Consider the following 12,145-nt stretch of genomic DNA (forward strand, 5'->3'; position numbering starts at 1 on the left):
ACTTGATATTGCTCTCTTTTTATAGAAACATTTAAAGCTCAACCTTTCATGTCTGAAAATATCTTTATACTATCCTTGTACTTAATTGATAGTTTGCTGGCTTTAGAATTTTAGGTTGGAAGTCATTTTTCCTTAGAATGTTGAAGGCATTGCTCAGTTATCTTCCGGCTTCCAATATTGCTCCTGGGAAGTTTGCAGCCACTTTGATTCCTAATCTTTTGGATGTTCATCTGTTCCCACTCTCTTCCCTGAAAGCATTTGGAATTTTCTCTTTGGCTTGCTTTTCTGAAATTTATGATGGTAAATCTTGGTGAGAATCTATTTTCATTTGTTTTGCTTGACTCTCTGGAGCCCTTTCAGTCTGGGTAACAAGACCTTCAATTCTGAGATATTTTCTTGAATTCCTTCATTGTTGATTTCCAATCCATGTTTTTCTGTGCTCTCTTTCTAGAACTATTATTTGGATGTTGACCTTCTGAGTTGATCAGCAGTTTTAAATTTTTTTCTCTTCTGTTTTTCATTTCTGAGTTTTTTTCTGTATTTTTAGGAAGATTTCCTTGACTTTTTTTCCAACCTTCCTAATGAGTTTTTTTTCTTGTGATACTATTTTCTCTCTTTAAAAACCTTTCCGGCTTAAAGTGTACAATCCAGTGGTTTTTAGTACATCCACAGGGTTGTGCAACTACCACACATCACTATCAATTTTAGAACATTTTCATTACCCAGAAATAAAGCTCTGTACCCATTGATAGTCACACCCCTATTTCTCCACACCTCAGCCTTAGGTCACCACTAATCTGCTTTCTGCCTCTACAGAGTTGCCTATTCTGAACACTTCATTTAAATGGAGTCATATAATATATGGTCTCCTGTCACTGGCTTTTTTCACTTAGCAAAATGTTTTCAAGGTCCATCCATGTTGTAGCATGTATCAGTACTTCATTCCATTTTATTGCTGACTGACATTCCATCGTGTCTATACTACATTTTGTTTATTCATCAGTTGGTGGACATTTGGGTTGTTTCCAGTTTTTGACCACATGAATAACACTGCCATGAACATTTGTGTACAAATTGTGTGACCATTTTTTTTTTTTTTTTGAGACAGAGTCTTGCCCTGTTGCCCAGGCTGGAGTACAGTGGCGTGATCTCAGCTCACTGCAACTTCTGCCTCCCAGGTTCAAGCTATTCTCCTGCCTCAGCCTCCTGAGCAGCTGGGATTACAAGGCACACGCCACCACCACATGTGGCTAATTTTTGTATTTTTAGTAGAGATGGGGTTTCACCATGTTGGTCAGGCTGGTCTCAAACTCCTGACCTCGTGATCTGCCCGCCTCGGCCTCCCAAAGTGCTGGGATTACAGTTGTGAGCCACCACGCCCAGCCGTGGATACATGTATTTTAAACTCCTTTGGGCATACCTAAGGAGTGAAATTGCTGGCTGCTATGATAACTCTGTTTAATGTTTTGAGGAACTGCCAAACTTTTTCCAAGTGTACCCATTTTACATTTCCACCAGCAGTTTGTGAGGGTTCTGATTTCTCCACATCCTCATCAACATTTATTATTGTCCATCTTTTAATTATATGTATCCTACTGGGTGTGATTTGGTACCTCGGTTTTATTTATTTGTTTTGTTTTGGGTTTTTTTGTTTTGTTTTGTTTTTGAGACAGAGTCTTTTTCTGTCTCCCAGGATGGAGTGTAGTGGCATGATCATAGCTCAGTGCAGCCTCAGTCTCCCAGGCTCAATCAGTCCTCCCACTTCAGCCTCCTGAGTAGCTGGGACCACAGGCACACACCACCATGCCTAGCTAATTTTTAGTAGAGACGAGGTCTCTCAATGTTGCCCAGGTTGGTCTCGAATTCCTCAAGCTCAAGCAATCTTCCCGCCTTGGCCTCCCAAAGTGCTGAGATGATGGGCATAAGCTGCTATGCCTGCCTGGTACCCCAGTTTTTATATGCGTTTTCCTGATGGTTAATGACGTTTAGTATCATGTAATTGCCGCCGCCAGCCCATGTACTGTGTCCCCCCACCGTGCTGCCACCCTGCTCCTCCGCCTGTCACAATGGAAGAAGAGATTGCCACTCTGGTCATTGACAGTGTCTCTGGCATGTGCACAGCTGGATTTGCTGGGGATGACGCCCCCCGAGCTGTGTTCCCCTCCATCCTCAGGCACCCCTGGCACCAGGGCATGATGGTGGGCATGGGCCAGAAGGACTCCTATGTGGGTGATGAGGCCCAAAGCAGGTGCGGCATCCTGACCCCGAAGATTGGGACTCTGACCCCATCAAGCACGGCATCATCATCAACTGGGATGATATGAAGATTTGGCACCACACCTTCTATAGCGAGCTGCGTGTGGCCCCGGAGGAGCACCTGGTGCTGCTGACGGAGGCCCTTGTGAACCCCAAGGCCAACAGAGAAAAGATGACCCAGATCATGTTTGAGAACTTCAACACCCTATCCATGTACGTGGCCATCCAGGCCGTGCTGTCTCTCTATGCCTCTGGGAGCACCACTGGCATTGTTATGGACCCTGGAGATGGGGTCACCCACACGATGCCCATCTACGAGGGCTATACCCTCCCCCACGTCATCCTACATCTGGATCTGGCTGGTGGGGACCTGACTGACTACCTCATGAAGGTCCTCACCGAGCGCAGCTTCGGCTTCACCACCATGGCTGAGTGGGAGATCGTGGGTGACATCAAGGAGAAGCTGTGCTATGTCACCCTGGACTTCAAACAGGAGATGGCCACCGCTGCATCCTCCTCCTCCCTGGAGAAGAGCTAGGAGCTGCACAACGGCCTGGTCATCACCATCAGCAACGAGTGGTCCTGGTGTCTAGAGGCACTGTTACAGCCTTCCTTCCTAGGCATGGAATCTTGCAGCATCCATGAGACCACCTTCAACTCCATCATGAAGTGTGATGTGGACATCTGCAAATACCTACATGCCAACAAGGTGCTGCCCGGTGGCACCACCATGTACCCAGGCATCACCAACAGGATGCAGAAGGTGATCACCGCCCTGGCACCCAGCACCATGAAGATCAAGATCATTGCGTCCCCAGAGCGCAAGTACTCTGTGTGCACCCGCAGCTCCATCCTGACCTCACTGTCCACCTTCCAGCAGATGTGGATTAGCAAGCAGGAGTACAATGAGTTGGTCCCTCCATCGTCCACCGCATATGCTTCTAAATGGACTGCAAACAGATGCATAACATTTGCTGCATGGGTTAATTTAGAAGCATAAATTTGCCCCTGCCAAATGCATACACTTCATGCTAGCCTCACGAAACTGGAATAAGCCTTCAAAAAGAAATTGTCCTTGAAGCTTGTACCTGATATCAGCACTTGATTGTAGAGCTTGTTGCTGATTTTGACCTTGTATTCAAGTTAACTGTTCCCCCTTGGTGTCTGTAGAATACCTATCCATATCTTTGATTTCACCCCTTAGTACATGTGGCTTGGTCACTTTGTGGCTGATGTAAGAACGTGCTTGTGGAAGACAAGTCTGTGGCTTGGTGAGTCTACGTGGCCAGCAGTCTCCGATCTGTGCAGGGTATTAATGTGTCAGGGCTGAGTGTTCTGGGATTTCTCTAGAAGCTGGCAAGGGCTCCTGAACAAGTGGTTTCTGTCCTGCCAGTCTGTCAGGGTTGGAAAAGTCCAAGCCACAGGACCCAGTTTCCTTTCTTAGCTGATGTTTTCCTGCCAGAACACCGTGGGCTGTTAACTTGCCTTGAGTTGGAAGCAGTTTGTATTTTCACCTGTAAATGTATTAATCCTTTTAATTTATGTAAGGTTTTTTTGTATGCAATTCTCAATTCTTGAAAGAGATGACAACAAATTTTGGTTTTCTACTGTTACATGAGAATATTAGGCCCCAGCAACATGTCATTGTGTAAGGAAAAATAAAAGCGGTACTGTAAAAAAAAAAAAAAAAAAAAAAAATCTTTTTATGTGATTTTGGCTATTTGTATATGTTCTTTGCAGAAATATCTACTCAAATCTTTTGACTATTTTAGAATTGGGTTGTCTTTTTATTATTGAAATATATATAAGAGTACTTTGTATATTCTGGATACCAAACCCTTATCAGAGATAAGATTAGCAAATATTTTCTCCTGTTCTATGAGTTGAATTTTTACTCTATTGATAGTATCTTTTGAAACACAAGAAATTTTGTTAAAGTCCAAATGTGTTTATTTTTTCCTTTGTTGGTTGTGGTTTTGAGGTCTCTAGTCTGAGGTCACAAAGATTTATGGCTATATTTTCCTTTAATAATTTTATAGATTTAGCTCTTACATTTAGGCCCTTCATCCATTTTGAGTTAATTTCTGTGTGTAGTATGAAATAGTGGGCTAAATTCATTATTTTGGATATGGATATATGGTTGTCCAAGCACCATTTGTTGAAAATATTCTTTTTTCTCCATTGACTTGTTTTGGTATCTTCATCAAAAGTCAATTGACCATAAATGTGAAGGTTTATTTCTGGGTTTCTCCTATTTATGTTTTTAGCTTCCAAGAGCTCTTTGTTTTTCTTCAATTGCTCCCTTATTCGTCCTGTTTTTCTATCATGGGTCATTATCTTTGTGAAGATATTAATAATGGCTTTTAAAGCTTTCATTTCTCTGCATAGTCTCTATTTCTCCAGGTTACCTTTTTCCCTGTTCATGATTGTGATCTCTGTGTTTTATTCCATAGTGTCGATTAAAATATGTATTATTCTCAATTGTCTGTTCAAGTTTAAAGACAGAGCACTAAAGGCTAATTGAAAGCTCTGTGTGTTTAAGTAGAGTTTACCAGCTGTGGGCCTCACTGTCAGATGATCTAGTAGACCTTATCAATATGGCAATATCTAAATTGTTTTTCTTAAGCAACTTAGAAAGCTCTCTATTACTCTTCATGGAAGGGTATAATCATGGCTCCCAGCATTCTGCAGTTTCAGTGTGGAGTGGACTGGGTTTTTTCAACTGTTAGAAAGTAAGTTTTCCCTTAGTTCTACATGTTTTCAGTAAAGCATCTGCATCTTCAAAAGTGTCTAGGGGTCCCTAGGCCAAAAACCCTGCTTTTTAACTTCTTCAGAGAATAAATTCTGGTTTCCTGTATGGATTAAGGGGCGCCAAGGTGATGAGTCACCCAGTGAAGTACAACAGTGGATATGACATAGAGGCCTAAGTGCTTCTTAAAAATCAGCTCACCTGTATGTATAACACCATTTCCAGAGACTTTTGGAGGTTCCATGGTATAAACCAGGCTGCTTTTTCCCACTGCTGGCTTAGAACTCAGCTTTCTCAAATCTGCAGTCAGTTACCACTCCCTCCATTCTCCAATATCCATAATTTTGTTGCTGCAATTTCTTCTTCCATTCTCTTCATCCTTGTGGATTTATGACTAAAAAGAAAACCAAAAATAAAGCAACCCTTTACATTTATTGTAGCTGGATTTCTGGAGGTAAAAAGTTAACTATTTGTGTTCATTCTGTCATCTTTAAACAAAAGACAGAATATTAAACAATATTTTTGCTATTGGTTTGTGATTTATGTTATATGTGCATTGGAGCCAAGGATAAAATCTTTGCAATTTGTTGAGGCTTGCTTTATAAGCCTTGGATTGATTGATTTTTATAAATGTTTCATGTGTGCTTAAGAAGAATGTACTGTATAATTGTTGGTATCTAAATCATTTGTTGGATCAAACTTGCTAATTATTATATAAATATTCATATACTTGGTAATTTTCTTATTCTTAATCTATCAATTATCTAGAGAAGTTTGTTAAAATCTACCACTTCAATTGTAGACTTGTCAGTTTCTCCTTGTAAATCTGTCAACTTTTGCTTATATTATATATTTAGAAGCTATGAATTAGGGCCATACATGTTACAGAGTAGTTCTATCTTCTTGCTAGATTACTCCTATTAATCATATATAATAGGCCTCTTTATTTCTCTATCAATGCTTTTTGCCATTAGTTCTGTTTTATCTATCATATAGTTTTGTTTAATTTTAGCCTGGTATATCTTTTTCTATCCCTTTACTTTCAGCCTTTCTATGTTTATCTATTTTACATGTATCTCTTGCAAAATAGCCTATAAATGAATTTTTAGAGTCAATCTGACAATATTTGTCTTAACTTGAAATTTTACATTTATTATAATTACTGATATGTTAGATTTATTTCTGTTGTTTGTATAATGCTCACTACTGTGTTTTTACTATTTATCATTTTCTTTTTCTTTCCTGCCTTCTACCAGATTACAAGCCCTCCCACTCTTCTTTCAGTCCATTAATTTGGAAGTTATATATTCTGTTTGTATTATGTTAGTGAATACTCTTAAAATTTTAAAGTTACAGTTGACTTAAAGTCCAAATTCAGTCAAATTCTTTATTCTTCTCCAGAACAACTCCACAGTCTTGTTCTGATTATGTGTTATTATTGTCCAGTTTTTATACTTGTTTTTATATTCAAATTTGTTCTTTTTTGTTGTTCTGTGGCTTGGATTTATACAGGAGTCTTAATTCTGCCTTATGCAGACTCTTCCTCCTCCCTATATTTAGTTGATTGGACCAGGGGTAGACACTGGATCTAAGTCAGGCTAACCCCTGGAAACCTGAAACTGGACCCAAGAGACACTAGTTGGACCTAGCGAGAAGCCAGAGATGAGAGAGAGGGAAAATTTGATTCCTGATGACTTTGCAGTTTCTGATTCCAGTTTCTCAAGAGGTGCAGCTTTGGAGTTCTCTGACATATTCCTGTATCCTTGCAATAAATTCTCCTTTTTTGTTAAAGTAATTTATAGTGGGTTTCTTTCTTGTTATCAAAGGAACTTGAAAATGCCATTCTCCTTCCCAGAATTACTAATTTTAAATTAATTATGTCATTGCACATCTGTTTAGTACTTCATAGCTTACTGAATATGTACTGTCATTAATTATATTCATCACAACAATGTGAATATTAATGGTTTTTCAACTAGATAAATGAGGAAACTGAGGCCCAGACTCATCAAATGATTGGCCCAAGTTCTTTTTTTTTTTTTTTTTTTTTGAGACGGAGTCTCGCTCTGTCGCCCAGGCTGGAGTGCAGTGGCCGGATCTCAGCTCACTACAAGCTCCGCCTCCCGGGTTCACGCCATTCTCCTGCCTCAGCCTCCCGAGTAGCTGGAACTACAGGCGCCCGCCACCTCGCCCGGCTAGTTTTTTTGTATTTTTTAGTAGAGACGGGGTTTCACCGTGTTAGCCAGGATGGTCTCAATCTCCTGACCTCGTGATCCGCCCGTCTCGGCCTCCCAAAGTGCTGGGATTACAGGCTTGAGCCACCGCGCCCGGCCTGGCCCAAGTTCTTAAAGATGTGGTTGATCAGCTTATATGAAAACCCAGGTGTTATTTTTAGCCCAATGGCTTCCTATGCGTCATTGCATTCTAAATTAGCCTAAGGTTGTCACAAAGGTTGTTTTCATAACATAGAGCTTCATCTTCTCCAAAGAAATAGAATTGAGATTATAGGGAAAATCTTTTATATTAAATGTTTAAATAATATAATGATAAATCTGTTATTCTATTTGGAGGAAAATTACTTTGGGTACAATTTATATGATATCAGTTACTATGATATATGGTTTTTAATAATCAACACAGGTGGAGGCTTATAATAAAAGGGTGCCTTGTTATTATAGTAGAAGAATGAAATAACCTGCAGTCCACATTTATCTGTGAATGCTACTCAATTTTCTTTCTTCTTAGCCTTGTAGTTTTCTTTAAATTAGAAAATTAAATCTTCAGGGTCATTATTTTAAAAGATATTCTATTCTTCCTCTTCCTTGATAACAAATTCCTTATATATTAAGAATTACTGGAGCAATATTTTATCCTCTATATGGCCAGTGATTTAAAGGATGCTTTCCATTTCTGAAATTGCATTAGGAGTACATAAATGCTTTTTAAAAATTATTTATTCAGTAAAGCAAGTACGATACCTATTTGCAACACTAGGCCACATGTGAGATTTTTAAAACAATGAGTTAGTCACTGTCTTTAAAGAGCATATAGCTGTTAATATTACCAGCCAATATTCTTTGAATACTTACTATTCGCCAGTCATTGTTGTAAACATTTTAGATCATATGTTAACTCACTTAATCTTCACAACAATCTTGTGAGGTATATACTATTATTATCACCATTTTATAGATAAGAGTATTGAGGTACCTTTACAGAGAAGGTAGAGTAACAAGCTCAAGTCACATAGCTAGTAAGTTGTAAAGCCAGGACTAGAATATATGCCTGACTCGCTGCAAAGTTCATGCTTTTTCTTCTTATGCCATGCTGCCTTTAGAGTTGGGGAAAACAGTCTAGTGGGGAGGCTAATGAAATAAACCAGTGTGAGGCGATAAGTTCCTGGAGTAAGGGCAGTCATATTACCACATTTCTTGAATGTTCTCAGTAGTGATTTCAGATACTCTGCTTGTCTCTATGAGCCATGAAAATGTTAGGCAAAATCTTGTGTTTTAGTACATAGAGTAATTGCTTTTTGAACCTAGAAGTAATTATATTTCTTTTCTCAGACTGTGTGTACAAATTTTTGATTACACTAACATGATCACCATGGGAAGTGAGAATGGAGAAAAAAAAGATTTCAAGGGAATCATACTAATAATACATATTCACCTTTTTATCAGTCATTACTAGGTAACATGATCACCATGGGAAATGAGAATGGAGAAAAAAAAGATTTGAAGGGAATCGTACTAATAATACATATTCACCTTTTTATCAGTCATTACTAGGTAACGTGATCACCGTGGGAAGTGAGAATGGAGAAAAAAATGATTTCAAGGGAATCATACTAATAATACATACCTTTTTATCAGTCATTACTAGGTGTTAGACACTATGCTAAGTGTTTTACCTGTTTTAATTTAACCTCACAGCAATTCTGTTAGGTAAGTATTATTACTAACCAAAGCTAAGAAAGGTTAAGTAAGTTGTCCAATCTCACATGGCTCATTAGTGATAGAACTGTGTTTTGAACACAGGTCTATCCCATTACAGAGCTATTTGAAACTGCTTCTGAAAACAAATTTGATGTCACTCGAATAGCCCGTGTTGCTCGGATTACAACATGTCAAATGCCTCTGTAGTGACAGATGGTTTGGATAACAAGATTGATTAAAGTTAACTTTGACCTGAGAAATTGTGTGGTTTTAGATGGAAGAAGAGGTGTTGAAGGAAGACTGAGCCAGCTGCTGACCAATGGGATAGAATTTGAGAGGGAGAAGTGTTGGAAGTATAGTTACAGTTTCCTCCCTGATTATTTCCTTATTAACTTTACTACTCAGTGCAAGTTTGCAACAGGGCAATCTTGCTTCAGTATCTCCTCTGTGATCTAGTCTCCATACCTAGTTAGGTTAATATGTAAAGTTAAGCATTGAGCTTGATATCAGTGACCCAATTAAGATGGTTTCACTCCCAAGAAAATTCATATAAGAATAACTCTAAGCATGGCCATAGATTTTAATCAAACCTTGCATAGAATTTTTTTCTTTTTTTTTTTAAATTATTTTTCTTTGAAGTTCCAGGGCACATGTACAGGATGTGCAGGTTTGTTACATAAACCTGGTAAATGTGTGCATGGTAAATGTGTGCCATGCTAGTTTGCCGCACCTATCAACCCATCCCGTAGGTGTTAAGCCCAGCATGCGTTAGCTGTTTTTCCTAAAGCTCTCCCTCCCCCACCCCAACCCCTGGCAGGCCCCAGTGTGGTGTTCCCCTCCCTGTGTCCATATGTTCTCATTGTTCAGCTTCTACTTACAAGTGAGAATATGCGGTGTTTGGTTTTCTGTTCCTGTGTTAGTTTGCTGAGGATAATGGCTTCCAGCTCCATCCATGTCCCTGGAAAGGACATGATTTCATTCCTTTCTATGATGGCATAGTATTCCATGGTATATATGTACCACATTTTCTTTATCTGGTCTATCATTGAGGGGCATTTGGGTTGATCCCATGTCTTTGCTATTGTGAATAGTGCTGCAATGAACATATATGTGCATGTATATTTGTAATAGAATGATCCTTTGGGTATATACCCAGTAATGGGATTGCTGGGTCAAATGGTATTTCTGGTTCTAGGTCTTTGTGGAATTGCCACACCATCTTCTACAATGGTTGAACTAATTTACATTCTCACCAACAGTGTAAAAGTGTTTTTATTTCTCCACAACCTTGCCAGCATCTGTTGTTTCTTGGCTTTTTTTTTTTTTTTTTTTTTTTTTTGAGACGGAGTCTCGCTCTGTCGCCCAGGCTGGAGTGCAGTGGCCGGATCTCAGCTCACTGCAAGCTCCGCTTCCCGGTTTACGCCATTCTCCTGCCTCAGCCTCCCGAGTAGCTGGGACTACAGGCGCCCGCCACCTCGCCCGGCTAGTTTTTGTATTTTTAGTAGAGACGGGGTTTCACCATGTTAGCCAGGATGGTCTCGATCTCCTGACCTCGTGATCCGCCCGTCTCGGCCTCCCAAAGTGCTGGGATTACAGGCTTGAGCCACCGCGCCCGGCCGTTTCTTGGCTTTTTAATAATCGCCATTCTGACTGGTGTGAGATGGTATCTCATTGTGATTTTGATTTGCATTTCTCTAATGATCAGTGATGTTGGGATTTTTTTCATATGTTTGCTGGCTGTATGAATGTCTTCTTTTGAGAAGTGTCTGTTCATGTCTTTTGCCCACTTTTTAATGGGTTTTTTTTTTCTTGTAAATTTGTTTAAACTCGTTGTAGATTCTGGATATTAGACCTTTGTCAGATGGATAGATTACAAAAATTTTCTCCCACTCTGTAGGTTGGCTGTTCACAGGGATCATAGTTTCTTTTGCTGTGCAGAAGCTCTTTAGTTTAATTATATCCCATTTGTCAATTTTTGCTTTTGTTGCAGTTGCTTTCATCATGACATCTTTGCCTGTGCCTATGTCCTAAATGGTATTGCCTACATTTTCTTCTAGGGTTTTTATAGTTTTGGATTTTACATTTAATTATTTAGTCCATCTTGAGTTAATTTTTGTATAAGGTTTAAGGAAGGGGTCCAGTTCAATTTTCTGCATATGGCTAGCCAGTTCTCCCAGCACCATTTATTAAATAGGGAATCCTTTCCCCATTGCTTGTTTTTGTCAGGTTTGTTGAAGATCAGGTGGTTACAGTTGTGCAGTCTTATTTCTGAGTTCTCTATTCTGTTCCATTGGCGTATGTGTCTGTTTTTGTGCCATTACCATATGTTTTGGTTACTGTAGCTAGCCTTTTAATGTAGTTTGAAGTCCAATAGTGTGATGCCTCCAACTTTGTTCTTTTTGCTTAGGATTGTCTTGGCTATACAAGCTCTTTTTTGGTTTCATATGAATTTTAAAATAGTTTCTTCTAATTCTGTGAAGAATGTCAATGGTAGTTTAATGGGAATAGCATTGAATCTATAAATTACTTTGGGGAGTATGGCTATTTTCACCATATTGATTCTTCCTGTCCGTGAACATGGAATGTTTTTCCATTTGTTTGTGTCCTCTCTGATTTCCTTGAGCAGTGGTTTGTAGTTCTTCTTGAAGAGGTCCTTCACTTCCCTTGTTAGCTGTATTCCTAGGTATTTTATTCTTTTTAGCAATTGCGAATGGGAGTTTATTCATGATTTGGCTCTCTGCTTGCCTGTTGTTGGTGTATAGGAAAGCTTGAGACTTTTGCACATTGATTTTGTATCCTGAGACCTTGCTGAAGTTGGTTATCAGCTTAAGAAGCTTTTGGGCTGAGACAATGGGGTTTTCAAGATATAGGATCATGTCATCCGTAAACAAAGACAATTTGACTTCCTCTCTTCCTATTTGAATATCCTTTTTTTCTTTCTCTCGCCTGACTGCCCTGGCCAGAACTTTCAGTATGTTGAAATAGGAGTGGTGAGAGAGGGCATCCTTATCCTTGTCTTGTGCTGGTTTTCAAGGGGAATGCTTGCAGCTTTTGCCCATTCAGTGAGATATCGACTGTGGGTTTGTCATAAACCGCTCTTATTATTTTGAGGTATGTTCCCAGTACCTAGTTTATTGAGAGTTTTTAACATGAAGGTATGTTGAATGTTATCAAACGACTTTTCTGCATCTATTGAGATAATCCT

At 39.3% G+C, this 12,145-nt stretch overlaps 1 protein-coding gene and 1 pseudogene across 2 annotated transcripts in view; both read left to right on the forward strand.

The window, feature by feature from the left end:
• The window catches only part of SYN2 (synapsin II), a 192,796-nt gene that overhangs the window by 59,695 nt on the left and 120,956 nt on the right, over window positions 1-12,145 (forward strand). The gene's annotated exons all lie outside the window — the stretch shown is intronic.
• LOC117083263 lies at window positions 1,931-3,201 on the forward strand (annotated as a pseudogene).

Source organism: Trachypithecus francoisi, unplaced genomic scaffold (assembly GCF_009764315.1).
Source record: "Trachypithecus francoisi isolate TF-2019V2 unplaced genomic scaffold, Tfra_2.0 Lachesis_group0, whole genome shotgun sequence".
NCBI classification, from domain to species: Eukaryota; Metazoa; Chordata; class Mammalia; order Primates; family Cercopithecidae; genus Trachypithecus; species Trachypithecus francoisi.